At 36.5% G+C, this 18945-nt stretch overlaps 1 long non-coding RNA gene and 1 pseudogene across 1 annotated transcript in view; one reads left to right on the top strand and one right to left on the bottom strand.

Annotated features, from left to right (window-relative positions):
* LOC141520633 (uncharacterized) overlaps positions 1-15830 on the bottom strand; it is a 37361-nt gene extending 21531 nt beyond the window's left edge. Inside the window, exons 1-3 of the long non-coding RNA XR_012477691.1 lie at positions 15706-15830; positions 12735-12802; positions 12130-12220 (exon numbers count right to left, since the gene is read on the bottom strand). This is a non-coding gene — a long non-coding RNA (uncharacterized LOC141520633). The remainder of the gene's footprint in view (positions 1-12129; positions 12221-12734; positions 12803-15705) is intronic.
* LOC141507434 (E3 ubiquitin-protein ligase RNF146-like) lies at positions 6899-7796 on the top strand (annotated as a pseudogene).
* Positions 15831-18945: the final 3115 nt, after the last annotated feature.

Raw genomic sequence — 18945 nt, 5'->3', positions numbered from 1 at the left:
GGAAAAAATAAGTTTTAATCTGTGAACTTTGCAGGCTTGTGAAATAAAATTCTGAATTCACTTTTAAGAACTCATCTTTATGGTGGTGACACCGATTTCTCCCACATCAATATTAAAATAGAAAATAAAAAATAAAGACTTGGCTAAGAGTAAGTCTCTTTTCATGTCCCCTTTTAGGTTTATGAATTGAAGATGCTTGATTTAAGGAAAGCCACTTCTATATTTTTAGGTTTAGCCTAAACAGCATGAAATTGACAGCAAACCCAAAGCAAATGAAGACAATAATGTGAGGAATGTAGGATGTTTGGCTCCCAAAGAATGTAAGGGGGGGATTGTTAGTTTGACCAATCATTGAGCTAAATAAGGTCCCCTCTCCCAGGGGGAGGTCAAAAACTAGCTTCAACTAGTCAGGAGTTGACCTATGGTCTGTGTCCTTGTCCTTTGTGACTGCTCAATGAAGTTTATACATATTACTTGTACACTCCTCTGTGCTCATTAGTATAATGAGCAGGATGGGGAATGTATCAACCCCGACCAATGATTGGCATAAAGGGGAGGAACAAGCTTTTCAAACTGCAAATAAGACTGGACGTTGTAGTTAATTCACTGCCTTCTTTTGCTAGGAGGGATGGTCCTTCTCTGCAAAGAAGTTAGTAAAAGTCATTTTAATCACTCTGGACTAAATATTTATAATTAAGAACCAGTGATAACAACAATAAATAGATGAAGAGCCTTTAATAGCTCTCATAACATCCCATGTTAAAAAGTTAAAAATTTTTCCCTTATATGGTATTTGTTATTCTGTTCAGTTTTTTCATTTGGGTTTGATTCTATGTGACTCCATTTAAGGTTTTCTTGGCAAAGATATAGGAGTGACTTGCCATTTCCTTCTCCATCTCATTTTACAGATAAATAAACTAAGGCAAATTGTTTAGTGACTTGCCCAAGGTCACATAGCTAGTAAGTGTCTGAAGCCAGATTTGAATATAGGAAAAGAGTTTTCCTGACTCCAGGTCTGGGGCTCTCTCTATTCACTAAACCACCTAGTTACCCTAAAAGGTATCAGAAGGCACAATTACAAAAATATTTGCAGAGGAAGTGTTTACTTTGTGAACTTGGGAGCTTTTCCAATCTTTTTCTTAGTTGTCTAATTCTCTAGTTTTCCAGTCCTTTTGAAGTAGGGGAAAATGTTAAGAGAAATATGTTCTATATTAGTACATTTACCCCTCTTCCCACCATCTCATTGTTCAAGCTATGAGGTGAGGTCAATGAACTTTTAGTAAAGTACCTTCTCCCCCTGGCAAGGAGCCTGGTAAGTCCCTGTCCCTAGGCTATGAGATGACTGTTAAGAGTTTCCCCTAACAATAAAATTATGCATCCCTACCTTAGCCTGAAGATATTAAGTCTTTGAGCTACCACCCCTCACCTGTATATCCCTAATTACCTCATCTCTGCTCTTTGAGCTCCTGCCCCTCATCAACATATCTCCTCCCACATATGTCCTCCTTTAAAAGCTCTCTCACTCCTCAGTTGAGCTGCTTCCTCTGCCTTTGGAGGACATTCTGCTCTGGGGGAGCATGATCCTTCCCACCCCTTTGCACTTCTCTTCTATTTATCCCCTGTGAAGCCAGATTTCTCTGAGGGAGGGATCCCCCAAATAACCTCTCACAATTTTCCCTTTCTCTTAGCTGTCCTTGATGTACTCACTAGCCCAGCCTATGACTATCTCTTCTTTACTGAACTCCACTATTTCAATTGAAACATACTATCTTGCTGCTTATCTAAAGAACTTAACTTGTGAATTTTATGTAGTAACTTGTGAACTATTTGCTTTAAGAAATAACTTAAGAGCTTTTGGTAGTAGCTTGTACACTTTTTGTCCAGCCTGTAAATTAAAATTTAAGCCTTTCCCATCTCCCTGAGTCAAAGTGTGTTGAATTTTTCACCAAATGAACCCACACTGGTCTTTAAACCTATTTTCTTGTCTTTACTTTCAGTTTCTTTTCATAAAATTTATTGTTCCTGAATGTTCCACAGGAAAGAAAATAAAAGTTCCTGCCTCATAAGAATTTGTTCCATAGGACAGAACATGTGAATGAAGATGCATCATTTCACTTTCAGTTATGACAGTGATAAGCAGAACACCAACTTCATCATTTATCTAGTTTTCATTTGAAATAATTCCTATTCACTATAGTTTCCTCTCTAAACATAGTTAAATAAATTGTACTAGGTGCTTGTTACCATTTCCCTTTTGTCCATATTCCTAAGTGAAAAAACAATGCTTGCTCATGTTTACTTTTTAGACTTCTCAACTTACATATTAATATGTGAAATTTTCTACTTTTCATCAGTAAAGCTTAGAAGTCCTCTATTTCATTAAACATCCATATTTTCCCTCTACAGCATAGTACTCATTTTTGCTGCGAAAAGTTACTTTTAGTTGTAAGCGTCTAAATCATTTACTTTCTAGAATACCATATCTAAAGCTCTCCATTCCTTCAGAGTGGTAAATGCAAGATTTTTGTAGGATCCTTACTGTAGTTCCTTGTTACTTGTATTTTTTCTTTTTGACTGCTTATAGAATTTTTCTTTGACCCTGGATGCTCTGAATTTTGACTGTAATATTTCTGGGAGTTTTCATTTTAGAGTTTCCTTTTGGAGATGACTGGTGGATTCTTTCAATTTCTACATTATCCTCTAGTTCTAAAAGATATGGGCTATTTTATGATTTCTTGAAATATGAAGTATAGGCTCTTTTTTTTTTCATGGTTTCAGATAGACTACTGAGTCTTAAATTATCCCTTCTCAATTAGTTTTCAGATCTGTTTCTTTTTGCTGTGAGATACTTCACTTTATTTTTTTAAAAAATCTTTTGAGATTAATTTGACATTTTTTGATATCTCATGGAACCATTAGCTTCTATTTGATAAATTCTAATTTTCAGGGAATTGTTTTGGAGTATAATTCTGAAAATTGATTTTTGATTCAGTTTTTAAGACTTAAATCTGCCTGGCATGGGTTTAATACTGTTCTAAGCAGTATAAGTTCAAACTCCTTATCTTTTTAACTCTACCTTCACCTGCATTTCTGAGAAATTTGCCTAAAGGCCAAGCTATTGTTTTATAATTACCTCCACTCCTATTCAGTTCTTTTGTGAACTGAACCTCCACCCTTGTCTCCTCTAACCTCTTAGTAGCCTCACCCATTACCCATCTGACTCAAATTCAAATTGATTTAAAGTCCTTGCAAATATACCATCAATTGCAGACATCCTATTGAAGCAAGGGAACTGACACAGAGAAATATTATAATTTTCTTTTTTATGGGAAACAAATCTTGTAATCTTTTCTGTACTGTTGAAGTGTTTTTTTCCTTTTGTAAATCTCATTTAGATCACTCTATCTTTAATTCCAAGTCACTCTGTACTTAACAATAGTTGCTCATGTGCCTGACCTTGGTCATGTACATTTGCCCCAGGGGCAGGTACAGGAGGGGAAGCACTGCACTGCACTGCCAAAAGCAGTTTGCAGTAGATGCTACCTCACTCCAGGTGTTAACCATTCCTTAAATGCTGCCCTCAAATCTCCCTCCACACAAGTATATTTAAAGAGATTCTGGCCATATGCTCATTATGATGTAGAGAATTATGAATATAACTTTAATGCTGTTAAAAATCTTATTAATTGTGGAGGGCTATTTGCTCCTGAGATGTAAATGACCCCCTGTTGATTATATCTGGTTGCTGTGTATCCATTTTCCTCTCACTTGGCTTTTGGATGGGAGGGATCAGTACAGTTAGCTTGACTGGAAATGACATGTTGAACTTAGAGGTTGTTCACCTTGGGACAGGAAGATATGGGCCCAATGTGTAGGACCACCCCTCTTGCCCAATCTACCACAGAAGGTTATTTAACACGAAAACATAGAGCCTTTTGCTCTCTTCCCCCCCCCCCCCCCTTCTTCTTTCTTCTTCTTTGACTCTAGCAGAATGAGTTCCTCCACAAGCCCCCCCCCCCACCATATGGTCCTACTAAGCCAAGTCTCAAGGCTGCCTGCCCTTCTCTCTCTCTCTCTCTCTCTCTCTCTCTCTCTCTCTCTCTCTCTCTCTCTTTCTCTCAATTCACTCACTTTCACTCAAACTTCACCAAGTCTATTCTTGATGCAGGGAAAGATGAAGAGAATTGTGAATGTAACAGAAAGAAAGTGGGTGGAGATGTAATTTGACTACCATGGAAAAGATATAGAGAACTATGAATCTAGAATTTTGTCAAATTGAGTGGAGATCCACATTTTTGATGTACCATTGATTCATTGTTTAATGTAAAATTTGTTCTACCTAATTCCCAATACAGTACGAGAAAGGGAGTTCACATTTTGCCCTCTGGATGAGAGGCAAGACATAAAAACCTGGGCTGGATTCCTACTCAGGGCAGCAGTCTTCTCTGAACATGGCCCAGTCAACTCTGCTTGGCTGTTCTTTTATCTCCCCCCCACACCATGTGTTGTAACGTTTTAAAATAAATTTTTGTTTTATTTCCATCCTTGTTTTCCCTAGTCTGAATAATGATTCCTCATGGGCAGATCTGAACTCAAGTAGCCAGTAGCTACATTCTTAAAATGGTTACTGCTTTTCTAGTTTCAATCTTTATATTTGTAATATTTTGCCATAATAAAATCCTGAGCAGTTTTAAATTCAGATTGTCTTCAATCTCTACTATTCGGCAACAATTCCTTTCTCCTGTTCTGTTTGACTGACTGGCAGCAGCCTGCCCTGGTTCCTTTCCCCTTCCTTTCTCCTTACTGGATCTGTGTGATCCCAGTTCCATGTTGCTGGACCAATGAGGTCCCAGCTCCACATGGCTGGATCTATGACTAAGCCCTGACACCATCTCACGGCTATTTCCCTTGTTTCCCTTTCTTAATTGCCTTTTCTAATCTCATCCAGCCTAATTTGTAACTGTTTTTCTTTGCTTAACCTTTCTATCTTCTTAAAAACTCACTTTCTTTATCTTGTTAAAGAACCCAATTTTTTTTTTGTAGTAACCTGTGAACTTTTGCAGCAACCTGGGAATTAAAGTCTATGCCTTTTCTTATCCTCCTGAGTCAAGAGTCTGGTGATTTCATCACCCAAAGGAACCACAGGTGTCTCTCTCAAAGGCCACCATTAGAGATGTATTCCTTGTAGCCTGGAGAAAAGAAACCTCAGAGAAAGATTAAGCAAACAAAACAAAACAGAAACAAAAACTCAAAGAGGGCCAATTAACAGAGGACAATAAAGGAGAAAAGTCAGAAATCCCAGGACTTGGGAAAAATAACAATACTGGACTCTTTCTGATGCCCTGTAATTGGAATGAGCACACTTTAAATCCTTTAATGAGGATCCATTGGAGGGCAAATCTGGTGCCAGCAGCTTCAGTGATTCCAGCTCCAATTGGTAAATTAAAATTGCTGCATTTAAAAAAACTCATAGTTGGATCTTGTGATTAAGTTGGTTGTCTGCCACAAGGTGAGCCACTGCCTGTTCCAGTCCCTGCCTCTTAGCACCTCCTCAATTCTCTTAGCTGAGTATCCCTGGGGCCTGAAGCTTTACTTTGAAAAAATTAGAGTATTCAAAGCAAGACAAAGTTGCCTAGATACCCTCAGCTAGAAATAATGGAATAGGATCCTGATTCTATTTCATTGGTTTTCAGAACTGGGGTCATAATTAAGAGTGATGGCAAGGGGGCATTAGTATTATGCCACTAGAGGTGAAATTCTTAGACCTGTGAGAGTAGGACCAGAGTAAAAGCATTTGCCAAGAATGTTTTCATTAATCAAGAACAAAAGGCAGAGGTCTGAAGCAATCCAGTGGCACTGTTCCCATAATCTGCTGAGCAGCTTCCAGGAAATTCAAGTCTTGTATTGGGGGGGGGGGTATGGTTGCAAAATTGAAACTTAAATGAATTGATGGAAGGGCACCACCAGGAGTGGAGACTGCTGCTAAAATAGGAGAAAGGGGTGAACAGAGAGCCAGATGTTTAAATATACTTCTGTAGTAGGAGGAATGGGGCAGCATTTAAGGAGTGGTTAACACTTGGTGTGAGGTAGCATCTACTGCTTACTCCAAGGGGGTGCTTCATCTACTGTGCCTGCCCTAGGAACAAGTATATGTGACCAAGGTCAGGCATATGAGCAATTACTGTTAAGTCTAAAGTGGTTTAGGATTAAAGAAATAGGGATCTAAATGTGTTTACAAAAGTCAATATAAAAGGGGGAAAAGTACAGAAAAAATTTACAAGATTTGTTTCCCAGACAAAAAGAAAATTACAATATTTCTCTGTGCCAGAATTCTCCTGTTTCACTAACATCTGAGAATTACTCCCATCTCCCAAAGAGGAAGTAATATGGAGGAGCTGAAGTCACTCTTAATCCTTTCTCCTCATTAAAATATCTTCTTCCAAGCATCCACAGGGTCCATGCTATGGGGTTGTTGCCTAGAGAGAAAAGATTGTGAAATGGCCACAGCAGTGACCCAGAAGAAGCAGCCTAATTTTATTTAAGTGTTTTGATAAAAATAATGACTATATTATTTTTAAGCTAACTGTTGAAATAAAATCAATAATGCTAGTTCACAGAGAAATTAATATAAATAGGGTTCCCCTTTGCAACACAAAGAATGGACCAATAGATAGGAAAAAGTACTTTACTAACTGCCTGTGAACAAGAGATTTTATTCTTATAACAAATATCAATGAGAAATCTAAAAGAAATAAGAAAATTTCCTCTACTAATGTATCTTTCAGTCTTAGATAGTTGGAAATTGGGAGGTGGTGACTTTGCCAGGTTTACATAGACATTATGTGTCAGAGCCTAGATTTGAATCTTGACTAGAGATGACTGACTATGGTGAAACATAATTAACATGCTTCCCACAGAAAGGAAGGCAAATGAAGGTTCCAATCTGGGACCTTCTCTTACTATCCCTGAATATACCCTCTGTCTGAAATCATGTGTTCAACTAGTCAGTCTTCCTTGTAAACATATATCATGTAAAGGGAGCTTCATGGTTTGGAAAGTAATGTGCACTCTGTCGTCAGGAGATTACTGGAGATTTTCTTGACAAGTCAACCTTGCTATCACCAGAGGAACAAAAAGTAGAAAGTAGAGGCAATGGAGAATATGTTAGTATAATGAACAAAAAAAAAAGGGTGGTGGCAGTATGATGAACACAACAGCAGGGAGCTGGAAGAAGCTTTCTCCAAAACAAAAAAGAGCACTAAAAAATTAATTGCTGGGTTTCTGTATATTATTGTTCTGGAAAATATGGTTCAGTTTAGGGAAAATGTACATGGATAGTATAGGAAAATTAAATGAGATATAATCGATATATCAAAGAAGAGAGTAGCTGGACATAGGCTGAACTGGGACTTAGCCCTGCAGAAGGAATGGATAACATATATCCCAGGTTGGGCCTTCTGCGCTGTCCTTAATGTTTATTTCTGTTAGACTCTTAATTTCTCTAGATGGCCAGTTAACAGGTCCTTCAATATGCTCACCTGTTGCTTGCATCATTTCTCTAGAGGATTCTGTTGCTCATTTGCAGATCAGTGGAGACAAAATAACTGAAAGGAGTCAAAGGGGAGAGGGAGAGGAAGAATGAATGACAACCTTCAATCAGGGTACCAGCAACAGATGCCTCCGTTGAAGAAACATAATCAGATGCTAGTAGTGATAGTAAAGATACATCTGCTCACATTATACAACATTTATTCCCAACTCAGCAGAGATATTTGTTTCCAATTCTGATAGGCTGATAAACTTGCAGCCAAAAGTGGAGACTCCGTAACTACCAGTCAGTTGTAGTCAGTAACTACCTGATGGACAGTTCACAGTAACTGAAGTTTAAAGATTTTGTCAGCCACATGTTCAAGAATACAAGTACACCTGCAACGGTTTCTTATGCCCATGAGACATCACACTCATCCCCTGGTACTATACTTTGGGGTGAGAGCTAGGAAAGGAAAAAAGGAAGAATTGGACTGGAAGTAAAATGTCTAACATGTCTCTGAAAAATTTATTTAAAAGTCAGGAACTTGGGTGTTCATAGTTGAAAGTTATTTATCAATACCTAGTTTTTCTTCTAAAAGTATTTTGTAGCTTTTTGCTTTTTTTTCTTTTCTTTTTTGAGATCCTCAATCCTTTTTGGTCTCTGTGTATTCTGTATATATATTAACTGTCTTCATTATCCAGCTGTTGCACTGTGTCTTATTTCTCTGGGTTGATCAACAAATGAAAAGAATACTAAATTTGGGAGCAATATGAGATGCTGATTATTGATTAGAACAGAATGCTTAATTTAATGTGAAAATAGACATTTTTGAAAGTTATGAGGAAGATTTTTTAAATAAACATAATTAATTTGTCAAGTTCCAAATGAAAATGTAAATTGCTAATAACTTATTGTAAAATACTGACTATAATTCATAGCATTCCCATAAGCTTTGCTATCTAGTCATGTTATTTGAGGTTTCTCCCAATCTGTCTCATCTTTTTCTCTTTTTTGTTATAAAATTTATCATTTAATAAAACAGTTTTTCAAAATAAAAAAATTAAATATCTGCTAATCAAGATTGTCAAGATATAATGTTAGGCTAATCAGAAGATACTCTTATAACATTTAAGATTTTGCTGTGTTGTTTTTTTAAAACTAAGCTGCCTTTCTTATGGTCATTGGCCTGAGGTAGCCAATCCCACTTTATTAACAGATTTGAACGTGCTATGTTAATAAACTGATAAAACTCAGAAATATATTCCTCAGTCTGCCTTTATTAATTTCAGAGTCATGAGTAAGGTTTTATACCTCTTGTACCAAGCTGTTACTTCTTTTGTTCTTATCTGGTTTTTTAATTCATTTGTAGCTCTTAGAAAATTCTTGCATTAATTCTTCCAGGCATTCTGATTGGATTTGTGTTCAAGCTGCATTTTTCTTTTAGACTTTGCTAATAGTTGATTTGGTAATAGTTCCTTTGAATTTCTCTTTTATACTTTTTTGTCATCATAATAGTTCTTGATGGTGGAATTCCAGTCTGCCTCTAAGAGCTGTTGGGGGGAATGTCTGGTCTGAGTTTCTGTGCTCTTGCATTCTTTCACAGTTAAGGTGAGAGCCCTGAAAGCTTTCAGTGATACCAAATTGATGCAATCTAGGGCAAAATCTACCCACTACTCTCCTGATGTGAGATCTTTGCTACTACTTGCCCCCACTCTTGAGGGTGTCTATGTTTGTTTTCTTAAACCTCCTTGGGCTTGAGAAAAAAATTACTCTGAAGTTTTCTTGGATTTCCCAATCAAAATTTGGTTTTCTTTATCTTTTTGAAGGAGGTATGATGTACGAACTTTCTGTTACTTCTTATTACTCCACCACCTTGACTTCACCCCAAATGTTAATGTAAATGATATGGAAGGAGACAGTGAAGCTTATATGAGGGGATGAGAAGTGGATAGACAAAAATATAGAAAGATTTTTGACAGGGGTATAGATATAGATTTCCATATAGGTCTACAATTAGGAAAAATGCTTTAAATGGATTGAAGTTTAATTACCACAGTTTAAAATGAACTCTACTGAAGTTCTCTGATGACCTAAAACCCCTCATATTCAAAATATCACTCATCAGATACATCCTGTATGCAGTTGAATGACTCCAAGAACCTAATTTCCTATTGAATAGCAGAATAAGTCCTAATTCCATATCCTTTGATGCAAAGCACCCCCATAATCTTCCTTCACTTTATCTTCATAAATTTTCTACAGTCAATACCCTGATTAATTGTATGCATTATCCTCCATATATGTTTTGTTTATTCTAAACTCTAATATTTGGTTGATATTAAAATAAACAATTCTGTAGCATCTACTTTGTACTAGGAACTGTGCTAAGCATATTACAAATATCATCTCACTTAATCCTTACAACAACCCTGAGAAATAGGTGCTTTTGTTACCCCCTTTGTACAGTAGAGGAAACTGTAGCAAACAGGTGACTCAGGATCACTCAGTAAATATTTGAGATTGGGGTTTGAACACAGGTCTTCTTAACTCCAGTTTTTAAAAATTAATTTATTTACTTATTATTATTTTTTTTAAATTTACTTCCTTCTTTACTTACAGATATTTAGGTTTGTTTTTTTCTTTTTTCTTTCCCCCCCTTCCCTTTTTCTGGTTTTTGATTCCCTGCATTCTTCTTTCTTCTCTTTACTACTTCAAATTCGGAGAGCTTCAAAATACATCTCACATTTTACCTCCTCCGTGTAGCCTTCAGACACCAGTCTATAACTAGTTCTCACTTCATTCTACTCTCATTCACTATCTCTTTAATCCAGTGTCAAACAAGACTCATGTTTTCTTTCCTGTGGGAAATTTCTATTATGAAAAATCAATTTGCTGATGCAGATTAGCAAATTGTAACTCATAAAGTTATCTTCAAGCACCAAGAGCATTTGAATATCCATAATAAGTAGAATATAGTAGAAACAGTAGAATATAGTAGAAGCAGTAGAATTCACATAATTATAGACTTTTAGGATTATATGTGTAACCTCACTTCTGCCTAAGCAGGAGTTTACCTAAGGAATAGCCTTGTGATTCTGAGAGGGGTATATATAGCTTCTACTTGGCACAGAGACCTACCTATATAGGAAAACAAAATTATGTACCTGGAGGGGGAGCAGAGACTTTGGGAGGGGAGTGGACTATAGCTCCTAGTGCATCCACACTTGCTGCTTCACTTCTCTGTCCCCCCAGGAATTTGGGGTAGGTAATAGTGCTAAAACAATATTGGGGCAGCTAGGCGGTGCAGTGGATAGAGCACTGGCCCTGGAGTCAGGAGGACCTAAGTCCAAATCTGACCTCAGATACTTAATAATTGCCTACTTGTATGATCTTGGGCAAGACACTTAACCCCATTGCCATAAATAAAATTTTAAAAAATTGGGATGATGCCTTATGACTGGCATATAAATTGGATTTAAGTGAAGCAGAATTGCTCAAAATCATCAGTCCAATTCTTTCTTCTAGAGTCACTGGAGTAGTTGTAAGACAAAAGTCAAGACAGCTGGGTGATAATCAGGAATGCAGTGAATGATCCTGGTGTTTTCAATATCTATCCAAGCTCTAAGTGCTCCACAGCACCTGCTTCCCCCAATTTCATAGCCATTGAACAAAGTTTTCTCATTTATCCATTACATCAGGGGAAGTTATCATATGCTTGGGTTAGATACTGCTTTAACTCATTGATGGGTTTGAGGTTCCTCTCAACCTGGTTTAGATCATCTCCTGAGATCATTTACTGAGGTATGGGCCCTACACATGCTACAGTTTTTTGGAGTCACAGATGAAAGTTCAGTGCCAAATGGATACCAAAAGTGGATGAGCAGCCCTGAAAAGCACTTGGCAAGCCTTCACACCAGAGATTCTAGTCCTCTTCAAACACTTCATATATTCTGCCTTTTCAAATACTCAAGTCTTACTATTAACAGATAGCATTTATGTTAAAATTCACAAAGAACTCTATAAATTTTATCTCATTTTATCTCACAATAACTTCAGGAGGTAAATTCTATTGTCCTCATTTTACAAAAAAAGGAAACTGAAGAACTGTGACAATTAAGATATCATGCTTGAGCAAGATTACTTAATATTAGTTGAGACATCCATTTTTTACCTCTAGTGGGAACTTCTACAAAAGGAAGTGATGTTCACAAAAGTCCAACAACCCATTCCAGTCTAACCATATTTCCTTTTTTGATGAGTTTACTTTGTAGATATTATATGCCTAAATTTTAACAAAGGATTTGCCACAGTAACTCATACTATTTTTATGTGGGGAAATGATAAGAAGAATAGTTAATAGTACAAGTAAATGAATTTAGAAGCATCTGAATGTCTGGATTCATTAATGATGTTTTGATAATTTGAAAGATTTTCAATGTATTGCTCAAGAGATCTATGTTTAGTGCCCTGAGGCAACACTTAGACAAGGAATACAAGGCCTAGAAAAAAGCCATGCCCATTAAAATTCCAAATATACTCTTTCCAAACCCAAATCCTCCTGCCCATTCCTTAAAACATTTCTTTCTTACTTCTTCTACCTGATTGTTGGGCTTGCTGCTGAATCCACATATTCTCCCCAGTAGCTGAAACTTCAAGGCAACTACATGATGCAGTGGATAGAGTGATGGCCTGGAGTCAGGAAATTAGAAAAAAATACTTTAAGTTTAATGAAATTTGGTTGCCATAGTTTAAAATGCAATCTATTGAAGTTCTCTGACTTGACCTAAAACTCCTCATATTCAAAATATCACTCATCAGATCCATCTTGTGCAGAACCTAATTTCCCATTGACTAGCAGAACAAATCCTAATTCTGTAACCTTTGATACAAAGCACCCCCATAATCTTCCTCCACTTTATCTACATAAATTTTCTTCAGTCAATTCAGTTTCTGATTTTTCCAATTTCAAATCTGACCTCAGACCAAATGGTGTCATGAAGAGTTGGACATGACCGAAACGATTCAACAATAAACTGAAACTTCATAGAGCCTCCATATTCAATATCCAGTGCTATCCTTTGACATGGAAGCCCAACTGCTTTGTCTGTTGCCCATGGTCACTGAGCGCCCTTGTTGTCCATGGACTATTGAGAAGTCATATGATCCCCAAACCCTCTCTCAGTTGCCTCTTAGTAATACTTACACAGAATGAATTCAAGATCCTTCTTAAACTTTAGGACCAAGAGCTGAACATAATATTTCAGGCACAATCTGAGAATAGAAGAATATAACAGAACTATCACTTCCTTTTTCTGGAAGCTATGACATTTAATGCAGTCAAACGTTCTATTGGCAAACATTTATTATGTGCCTACATAAGATAGGTCCTGTGCTAAGTGTTGAGGATGCATATATCTCATTGTTAATTTATATTTGAAGTACACTAAAACTTTCAGATAGGGATCAACAAATTGTTGTCTGTTCTAGCATCTTTTATCTTGTATGTGGTCAATTTCTTGAACTCAATTGCAAGACTTTAAATTTTATGACTATTAATATAATCTCATTAAGTTCAGTCCTATATTCTAGGCTCCACCCATCAGTCTCTGTCTCTCTCTGTGTCTCTGTCTCTGTCTCTGTGTCTCTGTCTCTGTCTCTGTCTCTGTCTGTCTCTCTCTCTCTCTCTCTCTTCTCTTCTCTATTTTCCCCTATGTATCTATTTTGATCACCCTGACTCAGTCATCCATATCTACCTCTTTTAGATTTCTGTCTTGAAAATTTGACAAGCATGCTATATATATTCTTTTATCCAAAACACTGATATCAATGATTAATAGCCAGGATCAAGCACAAAACACTGTTGTACTACACTGGAGATCTTCCAAATAATGATTAATGAGTCCAGATATTCAAACAATTCTAAATTCATTTAATCATACTATCAACTATTCATCTTATCATTTTCCCACAAAAATAATCTGAGTTACTTTAGCAAACCCTTTGTTAAAATCTAGGCATATCATATCTATAGAATAGACTTGTCATAAAAGGAAATAAATTTAGACTGGAATGGGCTGTTCCTTAATAAGCCCAAGCTTGTGATCATCTCTTCCTTTTCTAGATGTTCACTAGATACTTAAATATTTCCAGTTATCAAAGTCAAGATCACTGGCCTATAAGATACAGATTCCTTTTAAAATGTTGAGGTTACATTTGTCCTCTCATCCAGTGTTTCCTCTGCTGTTCTCCACAGTCTTTAATATCAAACAATATAGAACAGGGTGGTTTGGGCAGAGGCTGGAAATCAAACATTTTGAGAAAGTTAATGAGGCTCAGAGGAATCCAAAAATCAGACCAAAAAAAAAAGCAGCAGAGATTATTTTAGGAGGGCAGAACAGCAGGTGGATAGTGATAAATGGACCATTCAGTAGTCTAATGACCACCCTAACTCTCCAAAATTACAAGGGCTAAAATGTGACTGGTTTGGATGTAGGACAGGGGTGAAGATTTGGTGCTCCTAATTACACAAGACTGAGAGAGAATTAGAAGGATCTTCGCAATCTTAGAGTATTCTGGTCACTGCCCTGGCCATGTACTTTTCTGTCTTTGCTAAAGTTTTGCTTTAATAATATAACAACACAGTTGCAGTTGGGTTAAGGGAATTTTGTTGCATTTATCTGGGAAAAGTACCTCCCTATTTATTTCTTTTTTCACCTGTTTATCCTTAAACCCTGCTGGGATGACAGACAGATGCTAATAATACTTGGAGATATCCCACAGAATTAATACAAGAGACTATTCTATGAAATCATTAATTGTAGCTAAAATTCAATTACTTCAAATTTTTCAAAATTTCATTCTTTGTTTTGTACTATTTTGCATGTGTAAATGTCAGCCATGCAACTTCCTTTTGCTAAATTGGAAACTTTTTGTTCAGAGAATAGGAGACACAGAATTTGGGGAACACTCCATACAAAAAGATTGCGTTGAACAAAGGGTATCTTTTAATTCCAGATATAGAAGTGACTACTATCTGACTGTGGAAAGTAGAATTATATGACACATCTGTTCATAAATCTAGCTAAGAGAACTCTCTTATCTGTAATTGCCTAGTTATATGACTACATGACTCTTAAGATTATATTCTTAAGGGTGGTTTAAATAAAAGTGACTAATTAGGTTCATTGAAGCCTTCGTCTTGATTAAGTCAGTGATGCTGTAAGGCTTCTGATAGGTAGTCATTTTACTGGTGCTTTCCTCTGCTGCTACTGTAAACACAAACTTATTTTGATTCAACATTAGTTGTTTTTGCTACCATAAACCACATGTGGTTTTCAGTCCACATTTACTTCCATGAATTGAACCTAAGGCTTGCCATGGACTACTGCCTTACCACCCCCAATCCCCCAAGAAGGGAGGCTAAAGAGATGGAGAGGAAGAACAATGACAAGGACAGGAATACCCTTTCCTGGATATTGTGAACATTCTTAGAAAAACAGAACTCCTACCAAAAGGAAAATGAAACTAAACTATCTACAAGTATCCAACAACTAGAGATAAATGTAAATGTCATCTGGATCTTTAAGCAGTGACTTTGGTTGAGTTAAACCCTTATAAGTACTAAACAAATAGTAACTTGTGATAAACATTGTCGAATACCATTTGTTGAACTTGCAAAACTTTGTATATGGGGGTGGTTACGATCTCCTTGTCCTAAGACATTAATTTAGTGATGAAGTACTCTTGAGTATTTAGGAAGTCATTAAGCTCTGAGTCACAAAAACTTTTTGTGGAGCAAGACATAAGGGAGGTACTTAAAAGAACAATGCTTGGGCCTTTCTAGGATTCCGAGAACTTTCTAGAACTGGTCATCTAGACAAATGTGCCAAATGCATTCCAATGGATTTACTAAGGATATCAAAAATATAAGAGGAAAGTGTAATAGGACAGATAGTGCTCCACCTCATCCCCAATCTTCTGCATGCCCTTGAACCATGTTTGAGGACAGGTATAAATTCCAAAGGTATCCTGGTTCTTACTATCTTGATGGATGAGAAATCTTGACCTCCATTGAGCTATTTCTTGCTCTCTAAAGATAGGGGAAGGTGAAAGTATTTGAAGCTTCAACCCCTCATGGAAGAGGATGGGGAAAAAGAGGCAGAGCAGTCTCTTACCTGAAGTCTAAAAAGAAAGAGTTCATAGATGGCACAGTAGATAGAGGTCTGGAGCCAGGAAGATCTGAGTTAAAACAGGGTCTCAGACACTTAACTAGATCCTGGGCAAGCCTCTTCATCTTTGTCTCAGCCTCCTCATCTGTAAAATGAACTGGAGAAGGAAATGACAAACCACTCCAGTATCTTTACCAGAAAACTTCAAATGTGGTCACAAAGAGCCAGACACAACTGAAATGACTGAACAATAATAACAACACATAAGGTTCCAAGGGAGAGAAAGGTCCTGGCTGGTGGACCAGGAAATTCTGCTGGGTGTTGATATGGGACAAGTTTGCTATTTACTTGATCTCCAGGAAGCTTGCAAAAAGTAACTAAATCTGGTATAGTGGGGCTTCATAAACATAAGGATAACTCTCCACTGGCTCCACCATATTCCAGTGAGTTGCCAAAATGATGAACATAAAAGGAAAAAGCAGAGGGACTTGATGCATGTTTTCTAGGCCCTTTTGGAAACATGGTGTCATCCCTCTGGCTACATATATGCACATATACAAGAAAGGTGATAGTGTGGATATCAAGGGTATGGGCACAGTTCAGCAAGAAATCCCCCACAAATGTTAGCATGGCAAGACTGGATGGGTCTATAATGTTACACAGCCTGCTGTAGGCATTGTCATAAACAAACAGGTTAAGGGCAAGATTCTAGCCAAGAGAATTAATGTGTGTATTGAGCATATTAAGCACTCTAAGAGCAGAGATAGCTTCCTGAAGCAGGTAAAGGGAAATGATCAGAAGAAGAAAGAAGCCACAGAAAAAGGGACTTGGGTTCAACTAAAACTTCAGCCTGCTCCACCCAGAGAAGCACACTTTATAAGAACCAATGACAAGGAACCTGAGCTGTTGGAACCAATCCCCTATGAATTCATGGCATAAATGATTTAAAAAATAAACAATAAAAGGTTTCTTGAATTTTGAAAAAAAAAACACATAAGGATAAAAAGAAATGAGACCCCCAAGTAGCAATTGCCCCTCTGGAGAGTCTAAATTACAAGTGTGAGTCTGGTAGATTTGATTTTTTTTTTTGTGAATCTTGTTCTATATCCTATAATAACTATTTAAGATTAGGACATTTAACATTTAACACAGGAAGAAATTGACTCAGAAGATTTTGACTTGCTGGGACATTTGACTATACATAGTTTTTTTCTCCATTATCATGAATTCTAAAATGGAATAATCTATTTCTTCCCCAAATTCCAAAGATTCTATCATTTCTACTTCAGATTGATGCAAATATTAATTGCTCTCATATCTTCCTCCAGTTTCAGAAGAAAAAAATGTTATTGAGATAAATTAAGCATTTATTAATTGTTCTGTTTTTTAGTAGAAAGCTACAGCAGATGTCTAAATCATAAAAGTTTCTCTCACTGCTCTATTATGTCTCTGTGCTATGCTCTATTGTTTCTTCTGTCCAGGTTGTCATATATTCATATTATAAAATCAATTCTACATCTCCTTTATTTGATTTTTACTCAATAAGACTCCCATACTTCTACTTACTGGATTTCCTCATGTGAACATACCTTCTTAATATAATTGTAGTACATGAACTGAGACTGAATGAAGTGAGCAAAATCAGACCATTGTACACATTAACAGCCACACAGTATGTTGATCAACTGTGATGAACTTAGCTCTTCTCAGCAGTACAAAGGTCAAAGACAAGGGACTTGTGATGAAAAATATCATATACCTCCAGAGAAAAAACTGAATGCAAACCAAAGCATACTATTTTCCATTTTTAATATTTGTTTTAAGCTTTATGTTTTTTCCTCTCATGTTTTTCCCTTTTGTTCATTCTTCTTTTGTAATATTTTTCCTAAATTACATGTAAAACAATTTTAACACTTCACTTTTTTCCAAATTTTAAATTCCAAATTCTTTCTCTCAATTGTGAAAAGCAAGCAATTTGACATAGGTTATACATGTAGTAGTGAAAAGCACATTTCCATGTAAGTCTTACTGTAGAAAAAAACACAAAATAGCCCAAGAAAATAAAGGATCTGCATTGAGCACCATCACTTTCTTTCTGGAGATAGGTAACATCTTTTATCATAAGTCCTTCAGAATTGTATTGCTGAGAATAGCTAAGTTATTCACAATAGATCATCTTTCAATAATGCTGTTCCTGTGTTCAATGTTCTCCTGGTTCTGCTCATTTCACTTTGCGACAGTTCATGTTAAATCTTTCCATATTTTTTCTTAGTTTTTTTCCCAATTACATTCAAAGTTAGTTTTTAACATTCATCCTTTTGAAAGCTTTTGAATTCCACATTTTTCCTTCCTTCCCTCTTCCCTCCTCCCTCCCCATGGCATGAACAATCTGATATAGGTTGTACATGTACAATTGTGTTTAACATATTTCCATATTAGGCAGTTTGTGAAAGAAGGACTAGAACAAAAGGGGGGAAGGATCATGACAGAGAAAGAAACAAGATCAAAAACTTTTTATTTCCTTTAACCAATTCCCCCATTTGTACTTTTCTTTCTCTTTTCTCCTTACCCTTCTTCATGTTGTTTTGCTTCTAATTGCTGCCTGCCTCACATTGTCCCTTTCCCCTTTTCTTCCAGCTTCCCTGTAGAGTAGAATAAATATCTAAACTCAATTGAGAAAGTATATCATTCCCTCTTTGAGCCAAATCTGTTGAGAGTAAGATTTCCTCTGTGTTTGCATTATCCCTTCTTTCACTCTACTATAATAGGTTATTTGTGCTTCTTCTTGTGGTGTAAATTATCCATGACTCCACCTTCTCCCAGTGTAATCAGTTTTTTTTTCATTTCTTAATTGTTTTATACCTGTTATGTACCCACACCCTCTGTTAAAGTATACTCATTTCAACTATCCTGATAGAAACACAATTCTCAAGAGCCAAAAACACTGTCACCATCATGATCTATTTGTACCCACATCCTCTGTTCAAGTATATTCCCTTCAATTGTCCCATTAGAAATATTACTCTCATGAGCTAAAGTACCATCATATCATGACCCACATCCTCTGTCTGAGTACCCTCCCTCCAGTTGTCCCAATAGAAATGCAACCTTCATGAGCTAAAGTAAATCATCACATCATGATCAATTTATACCAGCACTGTGTGTCTAATTATGTTCTCTTGAACTATCCTAAGAGAAATACAATTCTCAAGAATTATAGGTATTGCCTTCTTATTTAGTCTTATT

This window comes from Macrotis lagotis, chromosome 1 (genome assembly GCF_037893015.1).
Source record: "Macrotis lagotis isolate mMagLag1 chromosome 1, bilby.v1.9.chrom.fasta, whole genome shotgun sequence".
Classification (NCBI taxonomy): Eukaryota; Metazoa; Chordata; class Mammalia; order Peramelemorphia; family Peramelidae; genus Macrotis; species Macrotis lagotis.
The sequence above is the reverse complement of the archived record's forward strand: the minus strand, read 5'-3'. Positions and strand labels throughout refer to the sequence as shown.